Consider the following 13,331-nt stretch of genomic DNA (forward strand, 5'->3'; position numbering starts at 1 on the left):
TTTGTAAAGTTTTTATTTAAATTCTAATTAATACACAGTATAATATTAGTTTCAGGTGTACAGTATAGGGATTCAGCACTTCATACAACATCTGGTGCTCATCACAAGTGCATTCATTAATCCCCATCACCTATTTGACCCATCTCTCCATCCACCTGGTAACCATCAGTTCTCTATAGTTGAGAGTCTGTTTCCTGGTTTCCCTCTTTTTCTTTATTCCCCTTGGCTCCTTGGTTTTCTTTCATAAATTCCACATATGAGTGAAATGGTGTGGTCATTGTTTTTCTCTGACTTATTTCACTTAGAGTAATACTCTGTAGCTCCGCCCAGGTCATTGCAAATGGAAAGATTTCATTGTTTTTTTTTTATGGCTGAGTAATATTCCATTGTGTGATATATTTACCTCTTCTTTATCCATTCATTAGTCAGTAGACACTTGGGCTGTTTCCATAGTTTGGCCATTGTAGATAATGCTGGACAACTTTCTTATACACAAGAGTAAATTCAAAATGGATTAAAGACCTGGATATGAGATATGAAACTGTAAAAATCCTAGAGGAGAACACAGTCCTTAACCTCTTACAGTCAATGTCTCCTGAGGCAAGGGAAAACAAAAACAAAAATAAACTATTGGGACTTCATCAAAATAAAAAGCTTCTGCTCAGCGAAGGAAACAATCAACGAAACTTAAGTCAGCCTATGGAATAGAGAAGATATTTGCAAATGAAATATCTCATAAAAGGTTAGTATCCAAAACATATAAAGAACTTACAAATTCAACACCCAAAAACAAATAATCCAATTTAAAAATGGGCAACAGACATGAAGAGACATTTTTCTGAAGAAGGCATCCAGATGGCTAACACACACATGAAAAGATGCTCAACATCCTAGATTAGGAAAATATAAATCAAAACTACAATGAGGTATCACCTTACACGTGCCAGAATGGCTAAAATCACCCCCACCAGACACAGCAGGTGTTAGTGAGGATGTGCAGAAAGGAGAACCCTCTTGTACTATTGATGGGAATGCAAACTGGGGCAGTCAGTCTGGAAAACCTTTTTGTCTTTTGCTGTATTTTACTGCACAATGTTGAATAGTAATGATAGTGGTTATACAGGACTAGTTTTAATTTTCCTAAAGAAATCCTTTCAGTGTTTTATCATTGAATATGACTTAAGCAAGTTCCCTTCACTTCCTAGTCTACTAGAGGTTTTGTTTGTTTTTTGTGAGTTGACATTCCAATGCTTTTTCTACATCGGTTAAGATCATCATATGGTTTTTCTATTCCATTAATATGATCGAGTACATAAATATACTTTCTGATGTTATACCCAACTTAAAATTGTTGGAATGTGCTCGATTATTTTTATATATTTTTTTTATTTAAAAAAATTTTTTTTAACGTTTTTTTAAATTTTATTTTTGAGACAGAGAGAGACAGAGCATGAACGGGGGAGGGTCAGAGAGAGAGAGACACAGAATCTGAAACAGGCTCCAGGCTCTGAGCTGTCAGCACAGAGCCCGACACAGGGCTCGAACTCACGGACCGCGAGATCATGACCTGAGCCGAAGTCGGCCGCTTAACCGACTGAGCCACCCAGGCGCCCCAAGAATGTGCTCGATTATTATTATCATCATTTATCTTTTTCTCTACTGGATTCAGTTTGCAGTTATTCTTTTTTAATTTATGCTAATGAATGAGAGTAGTCTTTATCTTTTCCTATGTTCTTAAGTGGTTTTATTTATTTAGATTATTGAAGTATAATTGATAATGTTAGGTTCAGGTATACAATACAGTGATTTGGTAATTCTGTGCATTACTCAATGCTCACCACAGTAAGTGGAGCCACTATTTGTTACGTGCAATGTTCCCTATGCTATACTTTGAATCTCTGTGGCTTATTTTATAACTGGAAGTTTGGGCCTCTTAATCCACTTTATTTCACCAATCCCCCCACGTGGCTCCCCTCTGGCAACTACCAGTTTTCCATATGTAAGAGTCTGTTTTTTAGTTTGTTCATTTGTTTTTTAGATTTCACGTGTAAGTGAAATTATATGGTTTTGTCTTTCGTTGTCTGACTTACTTCATTTAGCATAACACCCTCTAGGTCCATCCATATTGTTGCACACGGAAAGATCTCATTGTTTTTTATGGCCGAGTGATATTCCTGTGTGTGTGTGTGTGTGTGTGTCTGAGGTTGGACTAGCTCAGTGGTTCTCAATCAGGGGTGGTTTTACCCACCAGGGGACAGTTGACAATGTCTGGAGGTGGTTTTGGTTGTTGCAGTGGGCATGTTGGTAGTGCTACTGACATCTGCTGTAGAAGCAGGCGAAGCTGGTGAACATCCTACAACACATAGGACAGCCCTGATAACAAAGAATTATCTGATCCTAAATATCATTCATGAGGACTTTAAAATGTGCGGGTATCAAAGTGATTCTCCAACATAGCCTCTCCATGTATCTTTTGGGTTTCTTTTTAAATATTCTAAAATTCCAGGTTCCATCCCTATTAGATTCTGTTTCAACTTGGCAGAGCCCTAAAATCTGAATTTTTCAACTTGTAGATGAATGTGATGTAGATGGTCCATGAAATTCACCTTGAGAAGTAGTACTGAATAGACCTAGTGAGAGCATTTTATTTTTTATTTTTTTGTATATGTTTATTTTTGAGAGAGAGAGAGAGAGAGAGAGACAGAGCATGAGTAGTGGGGGAGGGGCAGAGAGTGAGAGGGAGACACAGAATCCAAAGCAGGCTCCAGGCTCTGAGCTGTGCCCACAGAGCTTGACATGGGGCTCGAACCCATCAACCATGAGATCATAACCTGAGCTGAAGTCGGTTGCTTAACCGACAGAGCCACCCAGGCGCCCCCTAGTGAGAGCATTTTAATAAATGCACTTTACCAAGTACATAGAAGGCAAAAAAGGAAAGGAAGTTAGGAGAGCTGCAAACAAACAAGTGCCCAGAGCTCTGAATTCAGGGGCAGGCCGACTTGTCCCTGGCTTGTTCTGGTGGTGGTAACAAGGATTTCTCAAGTTACTTGCCCTTGTGTAGCAGTGGTTTCTTCCCCTTGTTACACGCGTTGCACAGCTGAATGGTTTCTGTCATTACCAAGCACTTTGTGCTCAGCCAGCCACATCTTCAGGGTCACTTCAGTGGTGAGGGTCTGCCATCATTCTGGGCAGGCTGTGAACAAAGCTGAGTGCTATGGATTAAATTTATAGTACTCTTCACCGAATTGATTTATTGCAGTCGTGCTACAGTTAGGGTTAAGAATACCTAGCGGAAATTGCACACCATTTTATTCTCTGTTTGGCACAGTGTTCATTCTGGCTTTCTGACCATCTGTTTCAGCAATGGCATTAACAAATGTCATTTGGACCGAAAATCCATTGGTAGGGATCATCTTTGTATAAAAGGTGTTTTAACTAGTACTTCTGTAGCACTTAATTTCCAGGAACATAGCAAATGATTTAATTTGTACAAAAAACTGATGAGTAGGTGCCATTACTATATTTTTTAGGTGAGGAAATAGAGGCAAAGGGAGAGAAGTAATTTTCCGATGGTCACACAAGCTCATACAAATGGAAACTCAAACCCACACATTTTGTTGGTTCCTGAGCCCATGCTCTCAGCCACTTGACCAAACCAGCTCTCTCATATCTTCTCAAAACTCTGTAATCATAGAATTAATTTTTCAAAAATGCCTTGCTATAGAAGTTCATTGTTTAAAGACTTTTGCTTTTGGGGCACTTGGGTGGCTCAGTTGGTTGAGCATCTGACTCTTGGCTTTGGGTAAGGTCATGATCTCCTGGTTCATGGGTTGTGAGCTCCACGTCAGGCTCTGTGCTGACAGGGCAGAGCCTGCTTGGGATTCTTTATCTTTTTTTTCTCTCTCTCTCTGTCTCTCCCCTGCTCACAGTCACTCTCTCTCTTTTTCTGTCAAAAATAAATAAACCTAAAAAACATAAAGACTTCCTCCGCCTTTGACCGTGCTGCTTTATACATTAGTGCTTTCATTGCTTCTAAAACTTCTTTTTTTTAGTTTCAAAGAAGAATTAGATTTAAGGATTTCAGTGTGAGATGGTATTCTGTGATGCTTCTGACTGAACTAAATAGGGCAGTGAGTTTACAAAGAAGTGACATTTGATAATAGTGATGCTGATAAGAAAGACAATTAGCACCAGAGGTTATAACCACCTGACTATATCAGCAGGTTGCACATGGCTTGGAAATGTCATATTTTACTTATTTCCTTTTCTTAAGCCAAATAGGTTTTAGATGAAAGTTTCAACCATAGTAATAATTTATCTGGAGGTCACGTATCCACTATCTGTGGACATTTAAAATGTAATAATTGGTAATCTAATAATAAGCAAAAGCCTCTGAACAGGCAAAATAGATGCCACAAAGCCAAAACACTAAATTCACATATTTATTCACTGAAAAGGGCCATAATCAAAGTGTATTTGTCCTTAAGTCAAAATTGTTCTGATTGTTTTGGTAGTTAGGATTTCTAGACCACAGCACATTGGAAGGTGGGAGAAAGGAGGGGAATTATAAGCTGTATAAACAAAAGCAAAATATTTCTAGTCAACAGCTAGAAAATGAACCACTCTGTAAGTCAGAAAAATTCAAAGGGTGATGCCCTTGAGCTGTTAAAATAGGCCACCAGACACATTAAGGGCACAAAATAATAATTTAACTTGATTACAGTGAGCCTTGTTATTAACAGTGGGCTAAATTATGTTCAGTATGGGCTGTTTAACAAAGCAAAAGTTTATAATTGACTTAAAAAGATATTAGCCCATTTTTTTTCCCCTGAGAAATTAGATAGAGACCAGCTCCTGATGATAATGAGACTATATCACATCAAAAGTGTTACTTACCTAAAGTGGGAAAGAAGGTTTGACATTAAGAGGAGTAATTGTCTGTCAAGTCCTTTATTGTTTTCAGAAGACCTGGAGACCCCAGACTCTGGAATTGATGGAGCAGACACAAAAGAAACATGTCCAGCTTACTCATTCATTCAGGAATTCACTGCATATGCCTCAACCATCTGCACACAGTAGTGGGATACTCTTAATTATATTTTCCTTAGGATTCCTTTTTTTTTCCTGCCTTCATTTAGCTCCTGTTATCATCTTTGGTGATTTCAGCATCTGTGTTGACAGTTCACCTGGGGTTCCACATAGGACGGCTTGAAAGATCTGTTCCATCCAACACACGACAGTTCCTGGAGGAGGCCCCCATCATATGCAATTGAGTTATGTTATACCCTGTGGGTTATATTGCAGTGATGATTGCAAGGTGCCCGGTGTGCCTGAAATGAATTTGAGGACTTTGTGGTTACCACTTCTTGAAATTAAATTTTTAGTCTGGAGAACCAACTTGGGATTCACAATAATAAAATTCTGGTGGGAGTTGTGTTCTATTTCATGAGCTACTAATGGGGTCTCTGCTCAAAGCTGAGTCCAGGAGGCAATCACAGACTCAGTATAGACAGCTAAGTGACACTGATTATTTGGCCATGTGAGTGGGAAGCTTGTTAGAACAGGAAGTTTTCTTAGCAGCCGCCCCTCAAATTAGCCCATCTGCATTTTAATTTGCTTTGTGAAAATCAGAAAAATTAAAAGTGATTCTTATTTTGCTAATTGCAATTTCAGAGCAGTAGGAGAGTACCTCATTATGCCGGGTTCAGTGTGAAACAGCCATGGTCCCCACTCCGAGGTCACGTTTGTTTGGGGACTACTTACAGAGCGTTGGCCATGTGCAGAGTGTGGTAGGAGGTGGAGGGATGAAGAAGACACCCCCCTGCCCTCACGGAACCGACTTTGCAATGGGGAAGAGCCAAATGAGAAGGCACGTGCATAGATGGACTGTGGCAGGTGCTCTGAAATACTGTTGGTGGGGGAGAGAGGGTAAAGGGGAGGGAGTCTCAGCACTTCGGTTCCAGCCTCATACCCAAGCGGTGGGTGAGCCAGCCACATGCAGGAGCTAGCAGAAGAGCCTTACAGGCAGAGAGAAGGGTCAGTTCAGAAGCCCTGAAAAGAGGAAAGGCTTGTCACTTTCAAGGACATAAGGCCATTGTGTGTGTCCCAGTGAATGACAGTTGAGGTAGAGATGAAGGCAGTGGATGGCTCACGTTGGACCTTGGAGAACAAGACAAGGGGTTTCCAGTTTTTCTCAGAATAAATCCAGAGTCTTGAAGGGTGGTTAGCAGAGAAGAGGGATGATCTTTTATGTCTTGAAAGGATTCCATTTGACTGCTGAGATGTCAACCAGGCTGGAGAGCAGAAGGGAGCAGGGAGGTGAATGAAGAAGCTGTTGACATGGTCAGAGCAGAGGTGGGAGAGCTTGGGCCTGAGTGGGCAGCGAGGGTGCCGTGACATGGGAAGACAGGGTGTGTTTGGAGGTGGCAGCGATAGGAGCTTCTGAGGGACTGATAGAGGGGTGAGGGGAAGGTGGAATCAAGAATGAACTTTGGAGGGGCACCTGGGTGGCCCAGTCAGTTAAGCATCTGACTTGGGCTCAGGTCAGGATCTCACAGTTGGTGGGTTCGAGCCCTGCGTTGGGCTCTGTGCTGTCACCTCAGAGCCTGGAGCCTGCTTCAGATTCTGTTTCCCTCTCTTTCTGCCCCTCCCCCACTCAAGCTCGCTCTCTCTCTCTCTCTCTCTCTCTCAAAAATAAACATTAAAATTTTTTAAAAGAAAAAATAAACCTTGCATAAAGAGGATTAAGAATATACTTATGAAGTGTGCTGAGTAATGTATAGAGTTACGGAATCACTATATTGTCACCTGAAACTAATATAGCACCGTTAATTATGCCCCAATTAAAAAAACTAGTATTAGGTTTGAGGTTTGAACAACTGGGTGAATGGTGTTATTTGCAGTATTGACAAAGACAGTAAGAAATGAAAAGGTTAGTCTTTGGCCTATTCACATTGAAATGCTTATTAGCCATCTGAGGAGAGAAATACATCTTATTTTTCCTGATTGAAGTCCCCTCTAGGGAAGGTAGCAGACACGTGGTGGGCCTAGGGTTTAGTAAACATCATTAAAGTACAGAGACCCTGCCTCTGTCTTTCGGTCTCAGATAATGTGAATTCCCGTCTTTGCATATCTCGTTTCACCACAAGAATAAATACACACACACACACACGTGCGCGGGCACACAGACAGGAAAGCCCTTTTGAGACTTAAGAAATTCAAGGGAAGAATTCAATGAGTATTGTCTTGATACGAGTTAAAAATCAACTTCATCCTTATTTGGTACTGGGATACTGGATTTATACATTTCACAGCCAAAGAAGAAATTTGGTGTATTTTTTGTGCTGTCATAAATGACATTATAAAGTGTTTTAGGTTATATAATGAAGATGAGCCTTGAGATTCTGAAGGTTCTAGGGCCCTGAGGCACCTTATTAGGAGATGTTGTAGATGTGTTTCCCTTAAGCCCGGTACACGAACTCTGAGGAGTGGCTTCAGTGTTGTTGTCCAGAGTAGGGTTTTTAGTGGAGCTAGTTTCTCAATATTCTCACTCGTAATTATTTTCTCTGTGAGAGCTTTCTAGAATGTGAACTAATAATCTTTTTCTGGAACCTGGAGAAAAATGCCTTTAACTTCTATTGGCCTCACTAACTTCTATTTTCCTGACTTGTTCAAATTCGTGTTCTCATGAGGACTGGGCGAAAGAGATTGGAGTAAAAAAAAAATTCTTTTTAAATTTAAGACCTAAGAAAACTCAAGCATTACTCTCCCAGATATGGAAGCTTTATAATAAAGGCCCATGTCACTTTATATGGGTGGAAATTGGTGTAAAGGTAGACATACTATGTTTGTATTAGTTTGCTACGGCTGCTGTAACAAAGGACTACTGACCCAGGTAGCTCAAAGAAAGTAAGTTACTTTCTCGTGGCTTGCAGGCTGGGGCTTTGAGATCAAAATGTCACCAAGGTTGGTTTCTAATGAGGTCTCTCTCCTTGGCTTATAGATGACTGTCTTCATCCAGTGCCTTCACCTGACTTCTCTGTGCTTGTCTGTGTCCTGATCTCCTCTTCTTACAAGGAGACCAGTCATATTAGATTGAGGGCCAACCTAATGACCCCATATTTAACCTCAGTAACCCCTTTAAAGGTTCTTTCTCATAGTGACATTCTGAGGTACTGGGGGTCAAGACTTAAACATGAATTTGGGGGGAACACAATTAAGCTCATCAAAGTATTTCAATCATATTAACCCCCCCCACCAAAACTCTAATGTGGAAGTTTCCAGCCTTTCTTTTAGTATCTTAATGTTGTTAACCACTGTTGACTCCCCTCCATCACACCCACCCCCTGTACTGGTGCATAGGTCTTGTGGTACATCCCCATGCCTCCTGTCCTGCCCTCCCTCTGATCTCCCACACAGCATCAGAGAGATCGGATCCCCAATCTCAATGTTCCTTTACTATTTGACATCCTTTAGTGGTGTCCCATTTTCTAGGAGATAAGATTTAAATTCTGTGGGATGGTCTTTTGTGTTCTAATCCCCACTGTTCTCTGTTCCTCCCAGATTTGCTTCCTAAGTGCCAATCATGAAGTGTTGATGCTTTTCAAAGATGCCTGGTTCCACATAGACTTCTTTGCCAGGAGCGCCCTTCCCTGTCTAACTCACTTTGGAGATGGCAAGTTGTGCGGTGCCTTCGTGACTCTGCTTTGCTGCCTCCTGCTCTGAGAAAGCTTTTCTGCTCTGTCTCCAACAAATGGAGTCGATCACACTCTTTAATCCACCTTATTTTACTTCTCACCCTGTACCATGTTCTTTACTTTTGTCTCTGTGACTAGAATGAGAGAAACGAGGTCAAGAATGGTGTTTTTTAACTTTGTACTCTGGTGTTTAGCCTAGCATGTAGTGAGTGCTCAATAAATAAGGAGATGAAGGATACATAGATGTTAATATTAGCTTGCAAACAACTTACATATTTCACATAGCATCAGTATAGGTAATCTGTTCATTGCTTGGAACTAGATACTATTTTAAATTCCCATATTCTTACTAGATTCACACAGAGAACCCCCTGAGTTCATCCAACCAGTAGCCACTAGGGTGACTAGGTGATGATAACAGGGTACAAATGATCAGTAGTCTTCAGAACTGGAACTGAATATCCTGTTAATTGTAGGTCAGATGCACTATCGTTGCCTGCAAGGACTTCCCTCTCCATCCCATGCCCATTTACAAGGGGCTTTCTTCAGAGCAATATTGGGCTCTTGGACTCCTTAAGACGTCAAGGTTATATTTTGTGGGGCTTTCTGGTCAATGCAGACAATCAAAAGTAAAGCTGCATTGTCCAATATGGTAGTTACTGGCCGTATGTAGGTATTTAAATTTAAATGAACTAAAATAAAATTAAGTCAGTTCCTCAGGCTAACCACATTTCAAGTACTCAGTAGCCACACATGTCTCCTGGTTGCTGTATTGAACACAGATTTTAGAACACTACCATCATCACAGAAAGTTCTTTTGTTCAACATGGCTCTAAAGCTCAGATCACAACTTTCTGTTGTTATTTACTTCAGTAGATAATAATCATAATAAGTACTGTTTCGTATGCACTCACCATGAGTTATACTCTCTATAAAATCTCACTTTGAGTATGTGGAAGCAAAGGCTCAGTGAATTAAGTTACTTGCTCAAGATCCCCAAATTAAAAAGTATCAAAGGTAAGGTAATTATGCAAATACGTTTTATTTCGTTTTATTTTTTTTTAGAGAAATTACTGACTTAATTGATGAAAATTGTCCTGCATTATAGTTTCAACTTGGATATCTTTGACAGAGGAATTAAATAGGACAGAGCTAATCCTGTGAAGAGGTTGTATCTCCTCCTAAGCTGGTTTCAGGTTCCTGCCTCCCATCTACTCTTGGTTCCCATTGCCTGGAGGTGGCTGAATCTTCCACGGAGGGACTCTCTGACTGTGGGCACCGCCTCTCAGGGAAGCAGAATTCTTCCCAGCTGCTAACCACAGGAGAAAGTGGAGCCAGTTTTCTATCCTGACATTTCTTTTAGAAGGAAAGGTTTGAATTTTAGCATTGCCTTTTGCCCCTCCTCCTTTTCCTTACCCAAGTCGTGTTTAATTGGGACTAAGAATAGATAAGACTCAACAGCAGACCCTTCCCTCTAGGCAACCCGGTGCACCATTGAAAAGATGCACCGGTTGAGCACGAAAAGAACCTTGAAAGACTTAAGGAGGCCAATCTTTTATTCATGTTTCTAGGTGAGTTATAAAACATCCTGACCAGGGGAGACTATTGTAGACTTTCTAGAGGAAGAGATGAATATTTTTGAAGAAGGGAACAAAGAAGGAACATTGCAAGTGAGATTTGAAAGTGGCTGAACAGTGATGAAATAAGGAATTTACATAAAATTCTGGTCACGGATAAGTATTTCCACAATGATAAAGTAATGAGGGATCTTTTGCCGAGAGAGCAAAGGTGAGGTTTATCTAGAAATCAAAACACAAATTTTTTTGTGTGTTCTTACTGCCCCAGTGTAGTTAGACTTTTAAAGTAAAGCAGAGAAGAGAGTAAGGGAGCCAAGGTCTTGAAGAAGCTGATTCTGGGCCTCATTAGTTGACAGAGGTGATGACACTTTTGTGACAGACCGGAGCCTGAGGACAAAGGGCTCTATCTTGGTTGCCCATTCCAGTTGATTGTAGGTGGCTGCCTGGAGTGTGAGGAGAGAAACACAAGGATGGATGATCCACACCTCCCACAGGTCCAGAAAGGGAAGTGGTGGGGGCACCTGGGTGGCTCAGTCACATCACGTCCAACTCTTGATTTTGGCTCAGGTGATGATCTCACGGTTTTTGAGTTCGAGTCCCGCATTGGGCTCCATGCTGCCAGTGCAGAGCCTGCTTGGGATATTCTCTCTCTCTCTCTCTCTCTCTCTCTCTCTCTCTCTGAAATAAACTTTTAAAAAAGGGGCGAGGAGGTAGTAGTGGTACAAATGTCAGATATTTGTGACTCTAGGGCCTGACATGAATGTCCTGAGGCATTTCAGTGCTCAGAACTTGTGATTCAGAGTAATGAGTTACCTCTTGATGTGTAATAAAGTACCCCAAACTTAGTGGTTTCAAACATCGGTTATGATCTCCCAATTTCTGTGGGTCAAGAATCTGGATGCAGCCTAGCGGAGTTTGCTGGTTCAGGGTCTCTCTCAAGCTGAGTCTAGGTGTCATCAGGGGCTGTAGTCATTTCAGTGTTGGACTGAAGGAGGATCACTTCCAAGGTGACTGACCTGGCTGTTAGCAGTGACTGGCCCTTGTGAACTGTTGGCAACAGATAGCGGTTCCTGACCACATGGATCTCTCTATATGGGGCAGCTGGTGTCCACCAGAAAGAACAAGGGAGGATGCATAACATGGAAGCTCCGGTCTCTTTGTGACCTAATCTTGGAAGTGACATCACACTGGGTTTTGCTGTATTCTTTTTGTCAGAATGAGGCCACTAGGTCTCGCCATGTTCAGGGGGCAGGCAGGGATTATACAGGGGTGTGAATCACTGGAGGCCATTGGAGAGGTTGTCTGTGGCATAACGTACCATGAGTGGGGGAAGGTTATTGAACACATGACAGAAATACATTTGTTTTCTTGGTAACCTATTTCAAATGTAGCAGTGCCATGTGTTGTAAAAATAACTCCCATGCCCTAATGAAACCTGGAAGAATCTCGACAGTTTCCTGAGGTTTAATCAGATTGCTTTTTGTGATAACACTGGAAGCATGGACGTTTTGACTGTGTGTGTAGGAGTAGATCCGTAACTCCAGAGCTCAAATCTTCGTTCCAAAGACTGGCTGTTCCTGCTGGAGTGAAGGGAAGGTATTCAGCCAGAGGGAAGCATCAAGACAAATTCTGGGAGGAGAGTGACAAAAGGGAGTTGAGGAAATGGAACAGGTTCTGAATGAGGTGGGAGAACATTCAGAAGTATGTTTAAAACTATTTTGAATTTTTGCTTGGGGCAGTTCTACCTGTCCCTCCTAGGGAGCAAATTATCCACAAATTAGTCATTTCCTTCCTCTCAATCCATATTCCACTGCCCTTATTGTGACTGAAGCATGGAGACCCAGAGAGAAGATAAGGCTGCAGCTCTGAGCTAGTTCTGTGGACATCTTAGCAGGAACACTCTTCAAAGGGAAGAATTCCAGGGGCATCACTTGCCGTGCCCCCACCCAAGCAGAGGCTAGTGAGTTCAGGTGTCTGATCATGAATCTGAGATTCTGAGACGCCCTTCTGCACAAAGAGCACGTCCTGGGAAATAATTAGTTCTTGAGTCCATTGGCTGTACTTGATTTGGGAAAACAAGAGCCTGATCGCGAGATTATAACGCATAATTGATTCCTAAGGCTAGATCAGAGGCAGAGAGGGGAGGGACTGGATGCCACCAAGCCCCAAGTCACGTTTGCTGTGGCTGTGCAGGCAGCAAAAACACTCCATCTCCTGCCCTCGTCTCAGGCTGCCCCATGTCAAATGTTTCTGCGGATCAGTGTACAGAGCCCGGGGTGCTGAGACAGAACCGTGGGGAGCAGGGTGGCATTGTCTACTAGTGGACAGAGCTCTCGTCCTCCCTAGTCTTTGTTTGAATACAGCATCCACTTACGGACTACATGTGTAGTCTTTATTCAGACTGCTGAGCCTGCAGGATCCTTATCTCTACAGAAGCACTCAGTCCAGGCTCCCTGATTGTCCTGCCAAGCAGAAATTTGGGTCATGCCCAGTTCACATGCACGTGTAGATGGCAGGAAGGAAAAGGATTCCAGAATGCATGCTCTGAACCACAGGAAACAGCAGTACTCAGCATCTCCTACTCCAGTCCTTCTTACTGCCCCAAGATAGAAGGCCTACTTAGTGACTCTCCAGCTTACAGCCTCCAGTACCTATTCCCATCCCCTCTGATGTTTGCAGTGGTCTCCAAAACAAGCAGAAATAAGATGCCCTGTGGCTCTTATTGGAGACACATGGAGGTGGCTGAAAGTAAAGATGAGGTGACTTTTCCCCTCCATCCATTCCAGCAGAACCTAATTCTCATTTCGTCTCCACCACTGTGTGACTTTGGATAAATGGCGTATGCTTTGAGCCTTCTTGATTTCTCATCTGTAATATGCATATGAGTTTATTGTCAGTATTGAATGACTTAGTATTTATAAAGTGCCTGACATAGAACTGGTACATATTAGACACTCAGTAAATAGGGCTTCATTTTTTTTTTTTGCCCCAGCAGATAGCAATGGCCATCAGTCATTACCTGTATTTAGTCTTGCACCCTCTCCTCCTCCTCTTGCTT

General features: G+C 41.9%; 1 protein-coding gene and 1 long non-coding RNA gene across 2 annotated transcripts in view; one reads left to right on the forward strand and one right to left on the reverse strand.

The window, feature by feature from the left end:
- The window catches only part of RYR3 (ryanodine receptor 3), a 526,048-nt gene that overhangs the window by 131,899 nt on the left and 380,818 nt on the right, over positions 1-13,331 (forward strand). The gene's annotated exons all lie outside the window — the stretch shown is intronic.
- On the reverse strand, positions 10,235-11,418 carry LOC122222233. The gene is made up of 2 exons (XR_006203668.1): positions 11,087-11,418; positions 10,235-10,716 (listed from the first exon to the last, which is right to left on the reverse strand). It is a non-coding gene; the product is annotated as an uncharacterized LOC122222233 (long non-coding RNA).

This window comes from Panthera leo, chromosome B3 (genome assembly GCF_018350215.1).
Source record: "Panthera leo isolate Ple1 chromosome B3, P.leo_Ple1_pat1.1, whole genome shotgun sequence".
Classification (NCBI taxonomy): Eukaryota; Metazoa; Chordata; class Mammalia; order Carnivora; family Felidae; genus Panthera; species Panthera leo.